Genomic DNA, 23958 nt, shown 5'->3' with positions numbered 1-23958 from the left:
TGCTGCGGATGAAGAACGTGAATAAGAACAATAATATGTATGAATGAGCAAACGATTTCGATATTTTACTCAAACTGTCTTCTTTTCAAAGTAGTGGCGCTGATTATTAGACTAAACAGTTTTTTCTGACGCATAGCACAAGACATCAGGCAACCTTGACCATCAAACTTTAGTTTTACACCCCATTCTCTCTATTTAAAGATAAATAATAACCATTTTTTCATACGATTCTATGGCACGTCATTCAGAAATCAGACGAACTCTGTAACGTTTTCCAGGAACTCCGTAACAGTTATCAGAAAAAAACATGACAGATTATCAGAAGAACTCCATCCTTCGTGTGACACTTCCTCCCCCGTGGAAGGTATAATTCGGAATGTCACTGGTCAGAGAGATAACAGTAACGGATAGTTAGACGGGTAAGTTGACTGGCTGTACTCGTTACTTTTACTCGGCGCAGACGCGCCACAAAGAAACTGTATTCTTTTGCATTTCCATGATGATAGTAATACATGCTTTGCATGAGAAATAACAAGTATCTAGTTACTACAGTGATATATATTAGGCTAAGACAATGTGTGTAATGTCTTAACATTTTATTGAATTACCGTAGCAACAGGTACAGATATCAGTGTATTTAGTTAAAATTCTATCACATTTTGTTTCTACAGTATAAGATAGTAATTTATCTATATTTTTGAAACTTTGCTGAAAAGAGATTGACTAAATTAGTTTGCAGACACATTTATTCAGAAATAGCCTAAATCGTCAACCCGAAAAAACTTGTAGTATAGCTGTACATTGCCTGTATTTTAAGAATGGTTTTCATGAAGTTTATGTGGGTGAAAAAGAAGGTCACTAGGTCGTGGTGGGTCTTTAATAAAATGTATTTAATCTAAAGTGGTAGAATACTCATGGGACCAAGCAAAATTGAAAACAGTCTTACAGGAATCTACCATTTTGTGTCAATATTGCAGTTAGAATTCTGTCTTATTCAATATGTTTACTTGAGACACCCTACACAAAAATGATACCGATTGAAATATGTGCAAAGAAAGTTACTTAAATTTTCCAGGTGTTAACGCACTTTATAAGAAAATATTCCACTTAAACATTTATACCATATAAATTAGATATTTACATTTTCTTTTTCTTTTACTTGAAAACTAGATTTAGTTTTGCATTATCAGAATAATTTAACATTGATTAAAGCGTGTGTCTACTTTACAATCAGCATTCCAACGTTTACGATTATTTGTTCGCATGTTCGTTTTGAAATATATCTACCATACGTCATAATGATACAAACACAAGGACAGGAGTAACCCGACTCTATTTCGTTTAAAGAAAGTAATACCACAAATTGCACCGAAAATGACTGAATAATTACAGTTTTACCACCAGTCTGATTGGAACTACATAAAAGAAGTACTCTACAACTTTACATTAAGATATATTTCCCCACCAGCAGTTGTATAAATGTAAGGATAAAAAAATCTTACGTAGTGTAATATTAATTATCGACGTACAAATTTATAATAACGGATTTTGACACCTGACTGTAGTCAGTCAAGAAGTTTACCTTAATTCAGCTTATGAAACATTCCTGCAAGTGTTTATTGCTTTTAATAATAGAAATACAAGAGCGCTCAAGCTACAAAAATATAACGAATATAAATAGGATACATCGAAGTATATCTCCAGGCATTAATAATTTGACTGTGTTGCAAGCTGAACACCAATTAAATGCAAATATTGCAAACTTTAAGAAAAAGTACAGATTTCAACACCACAACAGATTTAAAAGAACTACAAACACCCGTGAGATGATTTTGTTTGTACAATGTCAAGGTCTTTGAAACACCCGTGTTACTGTTTCGTTGAAAAAACTAGCTTGATAACCATATATGGGGATAGTTTGTTTAACCTGTGTGTCACTGAAGGAAAACGTCTACCTTAAAATCTGATATTGTCGTTCAAGGTAAATCAGCAATTATACATGACACAACCAAAGTCGATATATTTTTACATGTTAAGTCAAAGCTGATCTTTTCTGTGTCATTTGTAAAAATGACAAGTAGAGATATCTCTTTTACAGCTGTTTAAGTTGTTGAATTTTATAGTATAAATGAAAAAAATCATAATTATCATTTCTGCACAGACTAATTAACAAAACAAAACAAAAAAATCCAATAAGTAATAATTATTACTTCATTGCGTAGACATATTGAATTATTAAACAAATCTTAAAAACTGAGTTGATTGTTGAAATATATTTAATCGATATTTAAGACCAAGTATAACAAACACCGAAATCTTGATTTGATTTTGAGATCTTTTAGAACGTCGTTTAAGGTCTTCTGAAATATAATACAGTTATTCAGTTACCTATTGTGCCATTGAAAAGTATGTAAAGACCAGTTATAAAGAAAGAACATAATTATCTCATTCGAAATGCTCGTTTATCGTACGACTTTTGTGCCGATGTCACATCTGGGCTTAAAATTTAATTTGCTGTAATTATGTGATATCTATTGAATTTTATTTTCTACAACCTTGCGGCAATTGCAAGATAAATCTATGAAAACTGAAAATAATGTACTTATCATTATAGGAAAGAAGTTACGTCTGTAGAGTTATAAATCACTTTATAATGTATTCAAAAGCTTTTTGGCTTTGCAACTTTGGTTATTTAAACCATCATTTTATAGAGGACCATAACGCAGGGCATTAGAAAGGAATTTTTCCAATATTCTATGGAAAAGAAGTGAACCCCAAAGTGGGTCAAAAAGTTACACCCAAATAGCATGATTTTAACAAACTTGGTAGTAGCTACATGTAAAATATCTGTAAGTTCAAGGTCTTGTAGCTTTAGACCAGACGACTTTTTTCTTTCATCAACAAGTGAAGCCCGGGCGTGACAAATTTTAACCCAGATACATGTACATTATCTAATCAAACTTGGCAGATGAACATTGCACAAACTTTCAAGTCAAATACCAAATTTAGGGCATAATGATTTTAGGCAAGAATACTTATAAAGTTTTTCCTATGCAAGGAAATGTTAAATAAGTGAAGCCAAGGACGTTGCCAGTTTTGATCCCGTGATTATTCTTCGAACATAAAACAGACTACTCAATGCTTCCTTGTCAAACATCTAAGATCAGTGCATAACAGTTTTAGACAGAAAGGTACTAATAATTGTTTTACCGATATAGACCCCTGGAACAAGACTTGAAAGAACTTGGTAACATCTCACTTCGCAATATTGAAATACAAGCAATAACGATTTTTGAAAAGAATTTACAACTTTAAAAAAATCAAACTCACCAAATTTTATTTTTTTTACTAAATGTTTCTCTAATGCACGATAACCCCAAACCTTTTTTCCCATTTTGAAGCATTTTATTGTGCGTCATTACAGCAGCAAAATATGTTTCTTTTTAGATCTTATCTACAGAAATTTGTAAATTAAAATAAAAGAGTTGTTAGCGACATCAATGTCTATATAACTGATAGCAGCTTTTAATCATTGTAATGTATATAATCTGAAATTCCTGTTTATGTTTACATGATAGCATATCGGCTGATTATATGGCATGTGCGTTTGACAAGATAATAGGGACAGTAGACTAAACAGCATAGCAAACAGACATAATAACACAACATTTAACAAGTTAATACTGTAAGTTTATATAAATTATAATGGCATGACCATTTGACAAGGTAATATTGTCGTTATACAAGACAGTATAGCAAACAGAGAAAATAACACAGCTTTTAACAAGTTAGTACTGTACGTTAACATAAATGCATGACTATTTGACAAGATACTATGGTCAGAGAAAACAGGACAGTATAGCAAATCGACAAAATAACAAAACTTTTGAGAAGATAATACTGTATGTAGATTCAATGGCATGTCTATCCGGCAAGCTAATATGTTCGTTAGACAAGATAATATAGCATACAAACAAAATAACACAACAAGTTAGTCATGTACGTTTACATGGCATGTCCATTTGACAAGATACTATAGTCAGAAGACAGGACAGTACAGCCACAGAAAAAATAGCACAGCTTTTAACAAGTTAGTGTTGTATGTAAACATAATGGTATGTCCGTTTGACGAGATAATATAGTCGGCGGACAAGACAGTATAGCAAACAGATAAAATAACACAGCTTTTAAGAAGTTAACATAATGGCATGTCCGTTTGACAAGATATTGTGGTCATTATACTGGACTGTATGGCAGACAGACAAAATATGCCATGTCGAAACAACTTTCGTTGAAATCATGTCAAAATTATAGCTAATTTTAATGTCTCGCACACATTTTATGGTAAATTAAAGTCATCTAAAATTTGCTTTTGGATTGCAATTTACGAAACACTTACAGCATTGTATAAACAATGTTACAAACTTTACCGTATATTAAGCGCTCTTTTGAACATTACGGTCAAGCGTATAACCAATGTCAGAACAATACAGAATTTAAATACTAATTGCAAAAATAATAATTATACTGTGTCACTAAAAAACACTTTATGTTTAACATCTCGATATCAAATATCTAATGTTCGTGTTTAAAATACGGGATTTTTCTTTTGAAAATTTACTATTGGCAATTATTTTAGCATATCGTCAAATCCTTCAAACTTATTTATATACAGGCAGATTTTTTCATAAAGATAAACATTTGTAAGACATCAGGCCTTAATCAATATCTATTTAATTTCGTGCACGTCAAAAGTGTCCGCTTTTTACAGTTAACACTACTATTAGAATGTCTTTGTCAACAAAGTTTACAATAAAATGCCTGGTGTTGTATTGTGAAACATGTTTACATATCGTTTTTAAAGCTAATAATGAACAAGTTGATTTCATTCGGGTTTTTTTTTTCTTTTTTAGTTTTGCTGAAAGACAGGAGACAAATTAATACAAATTAAAGAAAGGTGTGAAATTACATTGTTTCTGTTTACTGAAGTTCATTCTAATCCACAGAATTCTAAAACACAGAAACACAGAAAAGCTATACCGCCTTGGGCGGAAATGACGTTTCAACATCGTTGGCAATAGTTACTCAGTCACATGAAGATTATACTATTTATAGATATTCTGAAAAAAATAGAGGACAAGTTGATTTCATTCGGAGTAAACAGTTCTTTTTCTTTTTTAGTTTTGCTGAAAGACAGGAGACAAATTAACACAAATTAAAGAAAGGTGTGAACTTACATTGTTTCTGTTTACTGAAGTCCATTCTAATCCACAGAATTCTAAAACACAGAAACACAGAAAAACTATACCGCCTTGGGCGGAAATGACGTTTCAACATCGTTGGCAATAGTTACTCAGTCACATGAAGATTATACTATTTATAGATATTCGGAAAAAAAAGAAGGACAAAGATATTTGGTTTCATAGTTAACTATTAATAGATATTTGAAATATTATTGAACGATTTTGTTATTAAAATTTAAATGTAGTTAACCCTGTGGAACGAGGCTTGTCATGATTGTACTGATCGTTTGCATTGATATATGTTTTGGTATACCACGTTTACTATTGACTTTGGGAAGAAATATGCATGGACATGCGTTTCAAAGTAACTGCTCTTTTTGTCATTTTACAATCTCTGTTTTCTTTTTCAAAGATAAAACTTTACAGGATGATTCATATTTTGATATTTTCATATAATCAAACTATACTCGATCATGGGCGTTTTAAAAGCAACTCGTCCTCTATACCTTTCTATCTTAGTTTCGATAACAGGTTGGCCTATTATGTAAGACTCTGAATATTTTTTTGTCGGCGGGTGCTTCTAGAGAGTCTTCTTCTATCTGTTATTGTTCCCCACCCCCTGAAGGAGGGGAAACATATTGTTTTTGCCCTCCCCGTCCGATCGTCTGTCCATCCATTACACTTTATTTCCGATATATAACTGGAAAACCATTTCACCTAAATTCCTCAAACTCTAAATTGAAAGGGCTTACGTACTAGATGATTCTTATGGTATTCAAAATTCAAAGTCACAGGGACAGTTTCCGATCAATAACTTTGACCCACTTGTGACCTATAATATTGAAACTTCATAAGATGGGCGGACATGCATAGTAGATTATCTCTATTGATTTTTGGGTCACTTGATTAAAGATCACAGCTTCAAGGACGTGGAAAACCGTTTGGATCAGAAGCGCGAGATCACTTGACCCAGGATGTTGACACTTCATGGGATGATTGGACATGCAGAGTAGATTATCCTGGTTTTTTTTTTTTGGTAGTAACTTAATCAAATTTCAAGATCACCTGGGTCTAAAACATGGAAACCCGTTTCTAATATATTTAGAACCACATGACAGAAAATGGTGAGACCTCATTGGATGATTTACTAGAAGAGCAGATAATCCCTTTTGATTTTTCCATCAATAAACGTCAAAGTCAAAAAAAAACCTGTTCATGGGAAACCATTTCCGACCAATAACTTGAAACCATTTGACCCAGAATGTTCCAACTTCAAAGTATAAATGCAGAGTAGATGATCCCTATTGAGATTTTGTTCACTTGTTCAAAGTCAAGGTCTCAGAGACTGACAAGGTAAACGGTTTACGATCATTGACTTGAGGATTTATTAACCCGAGACCTTTAAACTCATGGAGATGAAATGTTTTTTTTTTTTTGTTTTTTTTTGGGGGGGGGGGGGGGGGGGGGGGGGGATGGGGTCACAGAGGCCTGAACATTGAAAACCGTTTACGGTCAATAACTTGAGAAACAACATAATTAAGAATGTTTCAGCTTCAATGAAAGATTAGATATGTCAAGTAGATGCTCCCTCTGGATCTTTTGGTCATTCTCTCAAGGTCACAGTAGTAGGAACATGGAACCGTTTCCAATCATTAACTTGAGAACTACTAGACCCGAAACATTAAAACGTGAGGATTGCACATGCATATTAGATAATTCCTATTGCATTTTAGCCACAGCCAACCATCAGTTTCTATTAGTAACTCAGCCCTGTTTTCTTTTGACTTCTTGCCAATTACTACTATGCTAGGCATGCGTATCCACTACCGTCCATGAACAGACTCAATCAAAGAGAGCCTGCAACATAAATGTTTCGTTTTTGTCGTGTTAAGAGACCTGTTGAGTTTCCACTTTTTCTATTTCATACAAAAGTATCTTCTAATTTATATTAGTTACTTTTTTTATCTCTTTGAATTCTTTCTCTGTTCCTTTTGCAAAACCTTTTCCTCTGACAGAATTTGTATATGCTAATCTTATATTTATTCCTACTTGTTCCATGTTTTCCTGTAAGTATTGACCATAAGAATGAAACAAGTCTGATAATTATTTCAGCTTTTATCTACATACAGTGCAATTAATGATTTCTTTGTCTTCACAATTTCTTCATGTAAAAATAGTGAAGTAATAAATATTCTCTTACAAAAACTGTTAACACTTTATTTATGGACATAAACAAGGTGATACGACCTGTAATACATATTTCAGTATTGTTTAAATTCTTTAACTTGTTTGTTTTTCTTCTTTCCTCAAATGACAATAGTCTTAATGTCTTTATTTCATCCAAGGACTGTCCTTTGTGTTCTTAAATAATAGTAAATCATATCGCAGATACCTTTTTGACATTATCAGTTTTGTTCCTTTGTTGTCTTAACAAATGTTCGCATACCAGAGGTATTTTTAGATATAATAGAGAAATATCATGCCAAACTTACATGATAATAAAATGAACAGATATATGAACCAAATCAGGGTTGTTTACAAAAGGTCATTCATTTATTCGATATACTTCAAATGGAATGTATGTACTAATTGCAGTATATTTACGGTTTTAAATTGTAATAGATCTTCTGTACACAAAAAACTACTTCAAAAGACGAACGGTTTCCCGGATCAATGACTATATTTAAAAAGAAAGTATGATTTGTGAATACTGTTTTGTTCCCTCTCTATACTCACGGTATTATATTTCAAGTAAAATATACTTGCTTAAACATGAACGAAGAAACTTTTGCTGCTTCTAAGCGCTCACAGTTCCTTTAAAATCAACATATTGGTACTTATGACTACTGACTAATATTTTGAATCGAAATTTAACAGGCATTTTGAGTTGGGTCCACATGTTAAAATTCTTCTTGTCTACAACGCCAAACCCTTGAGCTTAGATATTTGGCATGAATGTTTATGTCACTCACAAAGTATATTTTAACAATCGTCAAAATTTGTCTTGACCGGGCTCTGGTCATATGCTTATATGGAAACAACTTCAAAAATCTTCATGACGTCTAAAACCGCAAGCACAGACGCTTCGTTCTTGCTGCACTGTGTTGGATTTCTATACCTATATTTTCGAATCATTCCCCAAGAGTACAAATTGGCCTTGCTATATATAGGAAAAGCTAAAAAAGTCTTTTTGTCTGATGTGCAGATCGCGTGATCAAGGTTGGTGATCTTTTAGAGATCAATATTCTTTATAATATATTTTGCGGCAGAAAAAGAGCGGCGGTCCGATTTCAACAAATTGATCATAATTGATTAAATTAATTACCTTAATATACAATAACCCTGTATATTGTTTTCGTACATGTATATTTATTAGTCAGTTTGATATAAGTTCAGTCAGATTACGTTACCTACTATAGCCGTTCCCGTTGATTGTGCTCGTTCTACTCTAAACAGTTTTTATGTAAATGCAATATTCATGTTTATTACCGACCTTAAATTGTAGGTTACCATCAAAGCACTCGTTTTTAGGCCTAGGTCCACTACTACATTTATATAAATGTCCCCACCCCGAATCTTATCTGCTGCTGATGTAACAGTACCTAATTGACGGATAATACACATAACAGGGTTCCCACTGTACCATGAAAGTTTGTGGAGTAGAAATGAAAGGAATTAATTTTCATTAATAACGGTAATAATAATAATAATGCGCACGTGTTAGCCGACCAATGAGAAAACGTGAAAGATCTGCACTTTTTAAGTATAAAAGTCGGTTATAGAGGTGTTATTTAGTAGTTACCTGTACTTAATAAAGTAAATGCTTCTTGTTTTTGAAAAGAAAGGCTGATATATCTAGTTTCGTAGATCTGTTATCACGTTCGTAAGTGATAGCTTACATGTGCACGTAACTTACGTGTGCCACGTGGTGCTAACTCGTGCGCGAGTAATAGATAGAATATTTCCTATGTCCACTATATGCCACCGTATGTGAGCGATACCGTCCTCGTGAGATTTATATTATAAGATTCTTTCATTGGTTGTATGTGCAGATGGGTCTTTCTGGTCTCGATGATAACTATTTGGGCGATAACGAGGCTCCTGTTGAGTTATCGCCTTAACAGTTACCCGAGAGTCGGATATTCACATCTGCACCTATAAACAGTCACATTATCTTTTTTCTTGTGTACCAATTTCAAAAAAGGATGATAAAAATAAAATCAACCGAACGGTTTTCTTTTTAGAACTATTTCTTATAGCAGGGCATTTAAACAATGAGCGGAAAACCAACGTCCGTAAACAGGAAAGACGTCATGACGTTTCAAAGACAAATAACAATGTTTAGTTCCGGTTTTGTTTTATCAATTGTAGCGTAACGTTGTGAATTCTTGATAAAATAATGTGTTTTGAATCGAGAAATATACTATCAGAAACAAATAGGACCGGTCAAGATATTGGATTTTTATTCCGTTCTTTAAAAACATGTACTACATAAAATCTTGTACATATAATAGTTCGTAATACGTCAGTAAATTAAGTTATTTGAACTTTGAACAAAGAAAAATACATATAAAACCGACAAAATACATGACTTTCGATACATTTCTATAGATTTTATAGAGATATCAATATTATTGATGACTAATGTCTTCACTTGTAAGAATAAATGCATTGTCTTGGACGAATCTGTCTATGAAATGTTCATTGTTTTTATTTAAACTAGACAGGCTACATGTACATAAATCACACGATGACGGTATCGCTCACACAAGTAATTAGCCGAATACAGTGTGGGGATTGAGGTATGTTTTTAAAATAGAAAAAAAATGTCTGTGGAAGATAGCTTATGAAAGGCTTTAGTCACCTATAGTGAGCAGTCTGTTTAAAGTGTACACTTTGAATGTATTCTTGTAATGAATTATTACTTCTATTTTAGAACAATTACACAAAATTAATTTTATGTGTGTCCTATAAAAATCATAAATAGCAAGATGATATGTTAAGAAGCATGCCTATCCTGACACATTTGTATTACATGTTTGTCTCAATGATTTTTCATGGAAATTGTTTACTAAGACTATTCACACATTTTTGATTTTGGAAAATTAAAGACATCGCCATTGTTGGCTGCTACTTGTGTCAACCTGTTTATTCTATATCTGTTTGAGCTATGAAATTCAGATTATCGATGACTCTCTTGCTTTAAGAAAAAATTATCACGAGCGCATGAAGTATCATCTCGAACGCATGACTTAACTATCTCGAGCGACAGACAAATTATATCGAGCACACAACGTCTTATTTCGTTTGCTCGACATCTTATCTCATACACACATGATGTTTTATTTCGAGAACAACTCATCTTATCTTGAGACTATAATATTTTATCTCGAGCGTACGATATAGTATTTTCAGCGCAAGACATTAGACATATTATATCGAATGTTCAAGATAAATTAATCTAAAACTATCAAGTGCGTCTCCTAAACATACTACCGTACTAAAGCATATTCTTACTAAATGTGCGTGAAATTGATCTGGGTAAGTTTGCATTTTATTTCAAATCGTGATTTCAATAATTTCTTATAGTCTAGTCCGATTTTGCAGATATAAGCTTATTTAAGAAGTTACAAGCATTTTGTTAGTATTTGGTCCAACATACCTTTTTAACATATTTTGGGTATGCTGAATCCAAAAATATATGTTGGCCATCTGGCAAATGCCTCTGAAAGGGTAAAAAATGGGGGCAAAAATGACCACTATTTTTAACAAAAAATTTTCCTTTGATATCACTTTATAATACAAATCTTTATCTTTAGATATGTTTCAACAAATTATTTCATGTAATTAGAATAATTTAGTAAATATTTATCAATAAAATATGTCAAAAGTTAAAAATGTGAATTTTACGGGGTTCCAAAAGGGGAATTTGAAGACAATTAAAAAAAAAAATAAAAAAAATACCGAACATCAATTATGGAACAGAGAAATGAGACTAAGTATTAGATTGTAAACTTCCGCTGGAATTTTAATGTCAAAAAGAATTTTCTTTTGATGAAATCATTTTGCAGTATTAAAATAGTCATTTAAGAAAAACAACAACGGGGAAGCTAAAACTTAATTAACATGACAATTTGTCTGTAATGAACAGATTATCATGTAGAACTTACTTTATCCTGGTAAGATCATTTTATTTAATAATCAACATTTTAATACCTTAGCATCATAATAATTGATGAAAATTAGGTGTGACATGGATTAAGATTAAGGCTAATTCATGTTAACATAATTAGTATAAACAATACAGGTCTCTATCACAATAACAATCTGAGTCAAATCACGTTTTTGTTTAAGTCCTCATCTAAACTATTTGGAGTGTTTTACCTGTTATTCAATGTACATTAACCCTGACAAGAACACACTCTTTCATGATCATTAAGGTTTTAGAGGTGTCAAGAATACTTCATGGAATTAGGTTTCCTAAGGATTTTTTATAGGTAGGACAAATTTACATGTATATTTTATTTCTAAAAGTTTTTAGAGATGCTTTGCTTAATATACTTCGTTATATTTTAAGATTTTGTGAAATTGTATTCATTTTAACTTTCAGTATCTGTGATAAGTTTATTTATAGTCAAGTCAAGTTATTTAAAGATAGCTTTTTATATGCTATAATTGCTTGAGAATGATATAATATTATTTTGTTTTCATATGTGTTAAAATATTCCGAAGTAAGAATGGACAAGACTTTGCATCTGAAGAGACCATTTCAAGATAGCACATAATAGTGCATCATTTGTCAGGAGGCAAAATCTGACAAAACTTGAAACTAAACAGCTTCAAGGCATAACATCGCTAAAAGAGCGTGCTGAATCAAGATTATTTTAGAGATTTTTTCTAAATATGAAGCCATTAGTAGAATTGAAAAAAAAAAACATGATAAAAATGACGATATACGTTGCCATAGAAAGTGTTATTCTAATTTTGTCCACGAAGAACTAATACATACTATTCAGTCAAAGCTAAGTTTAATAACAAACTTCAGATAAAGCTACATCCTCATCAAACTTATGATATACTTCTACTAAATTGGGAAATGTGTATGTTCTGTGAAGACAAAAAGAAAAAAAACAACAACATGAAAAACTCTTTAACATAACTAGTCAGTAAATTCTTTTAGATACGGAGTTCGCACCCAAGTCGGACAACTCAAATACAGATCTTGTCATAATCTTTCTTATACATGAACGTGGGTATGCTGCAATGAAATCGCAAATAATGCAGCTTTCACACAGTTGGAACAGATACTCAGCAAACGTACTGCAGAGACTTCTTCTGCAATTCTTTGTCATTTAATTCTAGAATATCATCTTTCAAAAAAGTAAACTGGGAAACCAATTTTAATTTGTAACTCCACTACATATATCTTTTGATGAAAGGAATACACTTCTTGTTCCATATGAATGTGCTGCGTCAATGCTAAGAGATGCCCATTATAATACTACTGGTAATAGTGATGAACGGCTGACAAAACAGAAATATAAGTCCAGTGATGACTTCTTCGACATTCGCACTTAAATTAAGGGTTGATTTGTTATCTCTGGAAGGACATCCTGGACTGAGTGTGACTGAAAATGATTCAGTAAACTGTGTTCCGGTGTGTCTGTTCATGTTTCTGAATTTAACGTATGGTGGACAAGAGCTTCTAGATGAAGAATTTGACCATAAAAGTCCTGAACCTGATAGGCAAACAAAAAATTTAAGTGTAGCACAAGATATTGTTTATGGAGTGAGTGATGGTAAAAAATGGACTCCTAAGCACACTCCTGATGAGGTGTTGCAAGTACATTGCACTAGATGACTAGGTTAAAACATTTAGTAAACCTTTTTCATAGTGCAGGGCACACATTGAGCTGCAGAGGCATACTAATAGTAGACACATCTTTAACTGGAAAAAAACCCTGGAATCAATGGATCCTGAAACTGATCATGTTATTCCGCTGACACTTACTGAGAATGAGATATCGACACATTAAACACTGTTGTTCAAACGTGTATGCATATATCAGAAAGGCAGGGACTGTCACATTCGGTTATAACTGTTGACCAGGCTCTTTTCTTTAAGCTTGTGGATTTGAAATGGGCAGTGACCTAGAATGGGTGGATTGCAAATATCAATGAATTATTTGAAATCTAGTGTAACTTTTTGCACTTTCCTACAAATAAAATTGACATAGTAGATTTTTATCAGAAGCTGATCATGTAATCGCTTACAGATAAGACGTTGGTTGTTTGCGTAGGCTTTTAGGAAGAAGAAACTGTTGAAAACACTGTCATTGAACTTCATTTGGATGAATTAAAGGCTAAACTTGAGGAAGCTGACACAAGAATCATTCTTCATGCTGTTCACATCAGTAAACGATCAAATTGTAACACTGTTGTTGTTCCTGCCAGAGACACTGAAGTATTTGCTCTTACTATGCCACTTGCAGGAAACAAATGCAACAGTATTGATGATGATTGGAACAGTGAAAAAACGAAAATACATTCAAGTCAACACAGTATTAAAGAAATCCTCAATAACTGAAGAGTTGCATAGTGATTTCCTATCTTTTCATGCACACACTGGCTGAGACACAACATCAAATTTCTGTGGAATCTCTAAAGATCTGTATTTAAAGTGCTTACAGTCAGTGCAAAACTGATAGAAGGTCTTGGATATGGCCAACTGCCTGATGAAGTAATGAAAAACTGTGAATATTTAATTTGCAAAATGTATGGCCAAGATGCAATAAGTACTGACAGTGTTCAAAATGTTTGGCAGGTCTTCAAATCCTGAACACATACCCCCAACCAGTGATTGCTTGCTTATCAAGCCCTGGTATAGAACCAATCAACTGTTCTCAATGCAGACCTGCCTGCATCTTCCGACATGGGATGGAAAGTGGCAGATGACACACTTAAGCCAGTTCTTTTTACTCGTGATCCAATTCTCCAAGCTTGTACTGAGTTCACTGCTTGCAAGTGTACACCTAGATGTAGGACCCTCAGATGTATTAATGTAAAAAGACTAGGCTTTTATGCACAGATTTAATTATTATGTATATGCGATAAAGCATTACCAGCTGTATGAACTCGAGGCAGTAAATTAACATGAAATGGGACTGTGAAAGCAAATATTTCAATCTATATTATTTTGAAACAATTATGTAATAAACAGTTTATGGATTTATCTTCTGTCCTGTAAATTGATTCCAAATATTAAATTAGTGTACTGTATTTAGCAATAGCTTTGCAATTATAACCAAGGTGAATAATTTGATAATCATCTTTTTGGCAAAATAGTCAAGTTAGAGTGGGTTTTTAAATGCTAGCTTTTTTTCTCCTAACGGAACACACATTTGAATTAAAAATTAATTTTTCTTAAAAAAAGTGTTGTTATTTTAATCTGTTACTGTGTTACACATAACTTTGATGAAGAACCCCACATATTTTTGGATACTTGTAATACTATTACATATTTATATTAGAAATATCTTAATTTGGTGGCCATTTTGTTTTCCGCCATTTTGACTTACAAAAAATTATTTGTCAGATGGCCAACATATATTTTTGAATTCAGCATACCCAAATTATACTAAAAATGTATATGAGACCAAATACTAACAAAATGCCTGTACCTCTCACATTTATTGAAATCTGGACTAGACTATTATACCTAACAATATCAATTTTAACTTGATTCACATTTCATGTTTCAGTTGTTTTTTTTCTATAGTGTAGACAAACAAAGAAATAAATCTACAGCCTATTTGAAAGAATGCATCTCATTATTTAAATTTTTAGATTTATGATGATAACTTGACACTTGTTTACATAGCACAATACCACTGATCTACTCAACAAAAGGTAGGACGGTTTAAAATAACCTTATTCATGATTAAATAGTTTTAAACGTCGTAATTTTTCTAATTAAGTCTTTGGTTTGGTGAAAAACGTATCTCTCTCAAATATTGACATATTTAAATGACAATTGGACACAATATTTCATTGTCATTCAAATGTTGACAGTTAAGGCCTATGCTATTTTGACAATGCAAAATTCCTATGTAAAACTGAGATTGTCATAACAACGCGAGAAATGCACGGGGATCAAAAAGAAACTAATAATAATAAAAAATGTATCTCCGAATAAATTATAAAGTATCAATGACACTCAAGAACATGTCCCCACAGTGCACTAGAAGGAAATGCATAGACATTTTCCAGGTAAGTATTTGGTACTGTATGTCTCTCATATATATACAATATATATATACTTCTTAAATCAAGGATATGTCAGTGTAAATGAGCTGAGAGTTAGTTTTCTAAGAAAACGTCGTAAAACTGTGTTACACGATTCACACGTGCGCTCTTTTACAAAAATATGTCCGCCATGTTTTCTTTAGTGAACGAAATAATAGGAGAATTTTACCTTAGATTTCCTTATTGTCCGATTGACTATCTAATCTAAATAAAGCATCACATTTTATAACGTCCCACTGTTCGATCTTTCTGATCACTTAACGATCACTCACAATAACAAAATAAAACCAACGTGACATCAAAATTATCACTTTACTCGGCTTCATGCACATCACTGCGTACTAACGTTAAATTTGTAATCATGCGCCAACCAAACAAATGATGAAAGATTGGGACTTTTTCAAAGATATGTTTTATTTCCTGTAATTTTCTGATATTCTAACCTTTAAACAACCGAATTGTATGCACAGAAATAACGAAACATTTATGCAATACACTTTTAGTTTAAATTTTAGACCTATCTTTTTCCAGCCCAACAACAGCCATGTATATGTCACAAACCCGGCCTGTCCTCGAAATCAGTGTCAAAGGTTACAAGAACATAAATACAATAAATAAACAACCGCTTACTATGTTCTTGTAAGTCCTGTTAGATGAAACGGCTCGTGTTTATACATTCATATATAGATTCTATTCAGTATCGGGAACATTGACAATCACAAGTCGATCCTTACCACGAACATCAAAAAACAGTTACTTTTTTGTCTCTGTTTACATTTTAAACATGACGATTCACATATACGTTCAAGAACGTAAATTTCGTACTTTCCGACCCACATGGTGTGTAAACATTTGTAATTAAATGTATGGTGTATTCGGCAAACCATTTGTAATTTCCGAAGTGGTAAATGTCATTGAGAGTAATTATGTTCACGTTTAATTGAATATTTATGTTTTATACTTGCAAAAGAAAAACTTGATGGTCATGGTTGCTGGCTTCGAATTCCTCGCCCATCACCGGCGTGGGATCAAAAACTAACTTGAGGTTAAATAATATTTTTCATGTAAGGAAGCCATCTAACTGAGATTAGTGTCTCGATCTAGGTACTAGTCTGAGCCCCAAAAATGTCTGAAGGGACACCTGTAGCCTTTCCCCACCAACAAAACCTGGGAAAAGGTCATTGTGTCGTTTCGGTGTTATTCTCAATCAAACAAAATAAACATTGTTCCCATTTTTGTTTGTTTGTTTGTTTATTTTTATATCTAAATGAATATGCCAAAAGGGTTTGTTTGTTTGAGTGTAACGTCAAAATATAATGTTACAATTATATATCAACAGTGAACGCCACATGCATTATATTTTCACGAGGGGTTAATGCTTTAATCTTACATGTAAAACAAACATATTCCTAATGTATAAAAGGTAAAAGTAAATATATGTGTATATGTGTGTGTACTCGTGGAATTAAATGTTAAGTGTAAAGTGTATATATTCACAGTGCAAATCATCCATGCTAAATAATACGTACGATATGTTTGCTTGCTCACTGTCTAACATGTCCGAAATGATCTATTTGATTTTTATCATATTTTTCACCTTAAATTAAAGCAAACGTGTTCAATATAATTTTAAACTTAAAGTTTGAAGTTTAGTAGGTTGTAGCATTCTCTAGGTCAAGCGTATTTTATTACCTTCTGTAGTCAGTTATTATCTATTGTAAAAATGCTTTTATAACCAAAGTGGAAAATTTCAGGTACTTGAAAATGCAGCTTTCTAAAAGTCACTTAGAATTCTCGATGTCATTTATCAGACATACCTTGTAAAAGTAATTACAAAATGAATACTGCTATTTATCTGAGCAGTACTATCCCCCCTGTAAATGAGCACTACGTAAGCGCTCAGGCCCTTCTCGCACACCATACCTATAGTTCGGACTTCTTTCATGTGTAAAGGCATGTGCACAAAAACGACAAATTTTGCCAACACCTGTTAAATTGTAATGTGGTTTTTAGAATAGTGATTAAAGGAAATAGTAAAATAGCTATCAGCTCTTTTACACGGATAGTTTACCTTTATTATGTATGTTATAGTTTTTCGCAGTTATGCACGATGACATGGAATACTTACCCCGAAAACTGTGACACGAACATACTGATAACTTATCCCACTTTACCTTTTTTAATTAAAGTAAGAGTTCAGCACTTCATGTATTGTCACACTGGAATAACGTTTGTTTTACAGTAACTTCGAAAATCCTCAGAAATAATATTATGTACCCCACCCACCTTATTCATATTCATAATTTCAAAATAGCATAGGCCTTAACAAACAACAAACAACAACTAAAACAATCGGAAACACATAACGATAATGTAACTATCTTGGTGGCTAGTTTAAGATATTTCATTATGTCATGTGGGCTGGTGCCAATCTTCTTTACTTATTTCGTTCTGTCGTCCTAGAGCGTACGTAGATGTGCAATGACGAAGTTTTGAAAGTTTTGTGGATCGTTCATGCGAGCGCGTCAACGCAACAGAGCGAAACCACGCGACAAAACAAAACAGAGAACGCGACAGAAAGAATCGACTGTGCTGTTTTCCACCGTTGCCTTTGCAAATGCTTCACTGACAGAGAAACTAAATTAAATACCAAACTGAATATCCTGAAATACTGTCTCAAAATTTCTACTTACTATCACGTAATTTTGACTAACATGACTCGAAATAGTTAGTGTTCAAATCTTTGAAATATTATTAATTCAACCATTATTAAGTCTAGAATGTTTGCAACCCGGTTCGAACCCTATGGCAATGAGTTTCCTACCGTTTGAAACCAAGATCAGGTACCTGGGGGTATCTGTGGAGATGAAGACAGTTCATAGAATGTGATGGTGTTTCAATTTAAACATGTTATATTATTCTGACCATATTTGAAAAGCTTTCAACCTTGTTCGAGGTTCTACAACCGGCATCTATACCCATACAATACATGAACATTTGTCACTGTTTATTTTATTCACTTTTAAATTTGGGGGTAATTTTATCGACGTCAACCTAAAATGTATTGTTCGCTCTACATACTGTCCAATTTTTAACCGACAAACGCAACATATAGAGAATTATAGACATTCAAACATAACTAGCTTTATCTGGTTAATGTCTTAAAGAGAGGTAGTAACATAATTGATAGAGGACCATACCGCAGTGCCGCATGCTAGATAAGGTCAGGGCACTAGAAAGGAATTTTCTAATATACTATGCAAAAGACGTGAACCCCAAAGTGGGTCAAAGAATTTGACCCAACATAGCATGATTTTAACTAACTTGGTAGTAGCTACATGTAAAATATATGTACGTTCAAGGTCTTGTTGGTTTAGACAAGACGATTTTGTTTCTTTCATCAATAAGTGAAGCCCGGGCGTGACACATTTTAACCCAGATGCATTATCTGATCAAACGTGGCAGATGACCATAACACAATCTTTCATGTCAAATACCTAATTTAGGGCATAATGATATTAGGCAAGAATACTTGTCAAACATCTAGTAAGATCAGTGCGTAACATTTTTAGAAAGAAGGGTAATTTTTTACCGATATAGACCCCTGGAACAAGACTTGAACGAACTTGGTAACAACTCACTTCGCAATATCGAAATACAAGCAATAACGATTTTTTGAAAAGAATTTACAACTTTAAAAAGACCAAATTCACCAAATTTTATTTTTTTACTAAATGTTTCTCTAATGCACGATAACCCCAAACCTTTTTTTCCATTTTGAAGCATTTTATTGTGCGTCATTACAGCAGCAAAAATATTTTTCTTTTTAGATCTTATCTACAGAAATTTGTAGATTAAAATAAAAGAGTTGTTAGCGACATCAATGTCTATATAAATGATATCAGCTTTTAATCATTGTAATGTATATAATCTGAAATTCCTGTAACGTTAATTGTGATATTTTATGGCCGAGTTGTTAAGATCACTGACTTTGGATCACATGACCCCCATTGATGTGGGTTCGATCTTCACTCGGGTCGTTGAATTTGTCATGCGAAAAAGCCACCCAGCTGGCTTGCGGAAGTTCGGTCGTTCTACTAAGAGGCCCGCTCGTGATGAAACAATGCACGAAAGGGCACCTGGGGGCTTCCTCCGCCATTAAATCTGGATACTCGCCATATCACATATAATTGTATTGTTGAGATGTTTATCCCAACAAAACAAATCAAGTCGACAAATATTAAAATTAAAAAATTAAGGTCAGGGGTTAAAGTTAATGTAAATTTTTATTTTATAAGTCTATGTAAAAAAACAGACCTAAGGTGAGACCCATTTGTACCCAAGGGACGTGATTTGATCACAAATTTAAACAGCAAAATGCACAAATATTTTCTTAAGTCGAAGCCCAGGTATATAAATTTGAATTTGAACAAGTTTGGTAGAGGACGTTTTAACAATGCTTCTTCATACAAAAACTCTCAGCTTTGGGCCTTGCAATTTTGGATAAAAGGATTTTAGCTGGACTTTTTAAACAATTTAAACAGAGATAAAAAGGTACTGAATATGGAACGCCTGGACTGTCTGGTGGGATCTGCCAATTTAGATAAGTTTGTTTTTTATGTTTACATGATAGCATATCGGCTGATTATATGGCATGTGCGTTTGACAAGATAATAGGGACAGTAGACTAAACAGCATAGCAAACAGACATGATAATAACACAACATTTAACAAGTTAATGCTGTAAGTTTATATAAATTACAATGGCATGACCATTTGACAAGGTAATACTGTCGTTATACAAGACAGTATAGCAAACAGAGAAAAAAACACAGCTTTTAACAAGTATGTACTGTACGTTAACATAAATGCATGAGTATTTGACAAGATACTATGGTCAGAGAAAACAGGACAGTATAGCAAATCGACAAAATAACAAAACTTTTGAGAAGATAATACTGTATGTAGATTCAATGGCATATCTATCTGGCAAGCTAATATGTTCGTTAGACAAGATAGTTTAGCAAACAAAGAAAATAACACAACAAGTAAGTCATGTACGTTAACATGGCATGTCCATTTGACAAGATACTATAGTCAGAAGACAGGACAGTACAGCCACAGAAAAAATAGCACAGCTTTTAACAAGTTAGTGTTGTATGTAAACATAATGGTATGTCCGTTTGACGAGATAATATGCTTGGCGGACAAGACAGTATAGCAAACAGACAAAATAACACAGCTTTTAAGAAGTTAGCGCTGTACGTTAACATAATGTCATGTCCGTTTGACAAGATATTGTGGTCATTATACAGGACTGTATGGCAGACAGACAAAATATGCCAGCTAATTTTAATGTCTCACACACATTTTATGGTAAATTAAAGTCATCTAAGATTTGCTTTTGGATTGCAATTTACGAAACACTTACAGCATTGTATAAACAATGTTACAAACTTTACCGTATATTAAGCGCTCTTTTGAACATTACGGTCAAGCGTATAACCAATGTCAGAACAATACATAATTTAAATACTAATTGCAACAATAATAATTATACTGTGTCACTCAAAAACACATTATGTTTAACATCTCGATATCAAATATCTAATGTTCGTGTTTAAAATACGGGATTTTTCTTTTGAAAATTTACTATTGGCAATTATTTTGGCATATCGTTAAATTCTTCAAACTTATTCACATACAGCCAGTTTTTTTTCATAAAGATACAAATTTGTAAGACATCAGGCCATAATCAATATCTATTTAATCTCGTGCACGTCAAAAGTCTCCGCTTTTTACAGTTAACACTACTATTAGCATGTTTATGTCAACAAAGTTTACAATAAAATGCCTGGTGTTGTATTGTCAAACATGTTTTATATATCGTTTTTAAAGCTAATAATGAACAAGTTGATTTCATTCGGGGTAAACAGTTCTTTTTCTTTTTTATTTTATTTTTGCTGAAAGACAGGAGACAAATTAAAGAAAGGTGTGAACTTACATTGTTTCTGTTTACTGAAGTCCATTCTAATCCACAGAATTCTAAAACACAGTAACACAGAAAATTAGGAACTTTAAGCTATACCGCCTTGGGCGGAAATGACGTTTCAACATCGTTGGCAATAGTTACTCAGTCACATGAAGATTATACTATTTATAGATATTCGGGAAAAAATAGAGGACAAAGATATTTGATTTCAAAGTTAACTACGTATAGATATTTGAAAACAGTTCTCATTGAACGATTTTGTCATTAAAATTTAAATATAGTTAACCTTGTGGAACGAGGCTTGTCATGATTGTAGGCCTACTGATCGTTTGCATTGATATATGTTTTGGTATACCACGTTGACTATTTATGTTATTTGGAAGAAATATGCGTGGGGATGCGTTTCAAAGTAACTGCTCTTTTTGTCATTTTACCATCTTTATTTTCTTTTTCAATGAACAAACTTTACAGGATGATTCATATTTTGATATTTTTTTATAATCAAACTATACTCGATAATGGGCGATTTAAAAGTAATCGGTCCTCTATATCTTTATACCTTAGTTTCGATAACAGATTGGCTTATTATGTAAGACTCTGAATATGTTTTTGTCTCAGGGTGCTTCTAGAGAGTCTTCTTCTATCTGTTATTGTTCCCCCACCCCCTGAAGGGTAGACATATTGTTTTTGCCCTCCCCGTCCGATCGTCTGTCCATCCATTACACTTTATTTCCGATATATAACTGAAGAACCATTTAACCTAAAATCCCCAAACTCTAAAGATGAAAGGGCTTACGTACTAGATGACTCTAATGTTAATTGGGGATCACTCCATCAAAATTTAAGGTCACAGGGACCGTTTCCGATCAATAACTTTGACCCACTTGACCTTATAATATTGAAACTTCATTAGATGTGCGGACAATCATAGTAGATTATCTCTATTGGTTTGTGGGTCACTTGATTAAAGATCACAGATTCAAGGACATGAAAATCGCTTGGATCAATAGCATTAGATCACTTGACCCAGGACGTTGACACTTCATGGGATGATTAGACATGCAGAGTATATTATCCTGTTATTTTGTAGTGACTCGATCCAATTTCAAGATCACCTGGGTCTAAACATGGAAACCCGTTCCTAATATATTTAGAACCACTTGACACAAAATAATGAGACCTCATTGGATGATTTACCAGAAGAGTGGATAATCCCTTTGATTTTGGGTCCATCAATAAACGTCAAAATCAAAGTCTCAGAGACTGACAAGGTTAACGGTTAACGATCATTGACTTGAGGATTTATTAGCCCGGGACCTTTAAACTTCATGGAGATGAAAAATATTGTTGTTGTCTTTTTTTCTTCTTTTTTTGGGAGGGGGGGGGGGGGGGGGGGGTGATGGGGTGTCACAGAGGCCTGAACATTGAAAACCGTTTACGATCAATAACCTGAGAAACAACATAGTTAAGAATGTTTCAACTTCAGTGGATGATTAGATATGCCAAGCAGATGCTCCCTCTGGATCTTTGGGCCATTCCCTCAAGATTACAGTAGCAGAACATGGAACCGTTTCCAATCATTAACTTGAGAACCACTAGACCTGAAATCCTAAAACTTGATGATTGCACATGTATATTAGATAATTTCTAGTGCATTTTAGCCACAGCTAACCATCAGTTTGTTTCTATTAGAAATTCAGCCCTGTCCCCTTTTGACTTCTTGCCGATTACTACTATGCTAGGATTGCGTTGACGATAGAATGCATTTCCACTACCGTCCATGAACAGGCTCAATCAAACAGAGCCTGCAAAAATGAATTTTTCGTTTTTGTCGTGTTGAGAGACCTGATGAGTTTCCACTTTTACTATTTCGTACAAAAGTATCTTCTAGTATATATTAGTTACTTTTATTATGCGGTCTCTTTGAATTCCTTCTCTGTTCCTTTTGCAAAGCCTTTTCCTCTGACAGAATTTGTATATACTAATCTTATATTTATTTGTACTTATTCCATGCTTTCCTGTGAAGTATTGACCATAAGAGTGAAACATGTCTGATAATTTCGGCTTTTATCTACATACTGTGCAATTAATGATTTCTTTGTCTTCACAATTTCTTCATGTAAAAATAATAGTAGATCTAATAAATATTCTGCTCACAAAAACTGTTAACACCTTATTTATGGACATAAACAAGGTGATAGGACCTGTTATAAATATTTCATTTTTGTTTAAATTCTTTAGCTTGTTTGTTTTTCTTCTTTCCTCAAATAACAATAGTGTTAATTTCATCCAAGGACTGTCCTTTGTGTTCTTAAATAATAGTAAATCATATCGCATGTACCTTTTTGACATTATCATTTTTGTTCCTTTGTTGTCTTAACAAATGTTCGCATACCTTAGGTATTTTTAGATATAATA

The 23958-nt window shown here is 33.1% G+C and overlaps 1 protein-coding gene across 8 annotated transcripts in view; it reads right to left on the bottom strand.

Annotated features, from left to right (window-relative positions):
- LOC123527447 (uncharacterized) overlaps positions 1-22906 on the bottom strand; it is a 166228-nt gene extending 143322 nt beyond the window's left edge. For 5 of the 8 annotated variants that reach the window (XM_053523414.1, XM_053523412.1, XM_053523417.1 and 2 more), the window contains exon 1: positions 5238-5343. The gene's annotated coding sequence lies outside the window, so the exon portion shown is untranslated. Of the gene's footprint in view, positions 1-4969; positions 5121-5237; positions 5344-21552 lie in introns of those variants that run through there. The other 3 variants (XM_053523415.1, XM_053523413.1, XM_053523416.1) reach the window with 3 other exon arrangements.
- Between the last annotated feature and the right edge of the window lie 1052 nt (positions 22907-23958).

Source organism: Mercenaria mercenaria, chromosome 14 (genome assembly GCF_021730395.1).
Source record: "Mercenaria mercenaria strain notata chromosome 14, MADL_Memer_1, whole genome shotgun sequence".
Classification (NCBI taxonomy): Eukaryota; Metazoa; Mollusca; class Bivalvia; order Venerida; family Veneridae; genus Mercenaria; species Mercenaria mercenaria.
This window is presented reverse-complemented; position numbering and strand designations above follow the sequence as displayed.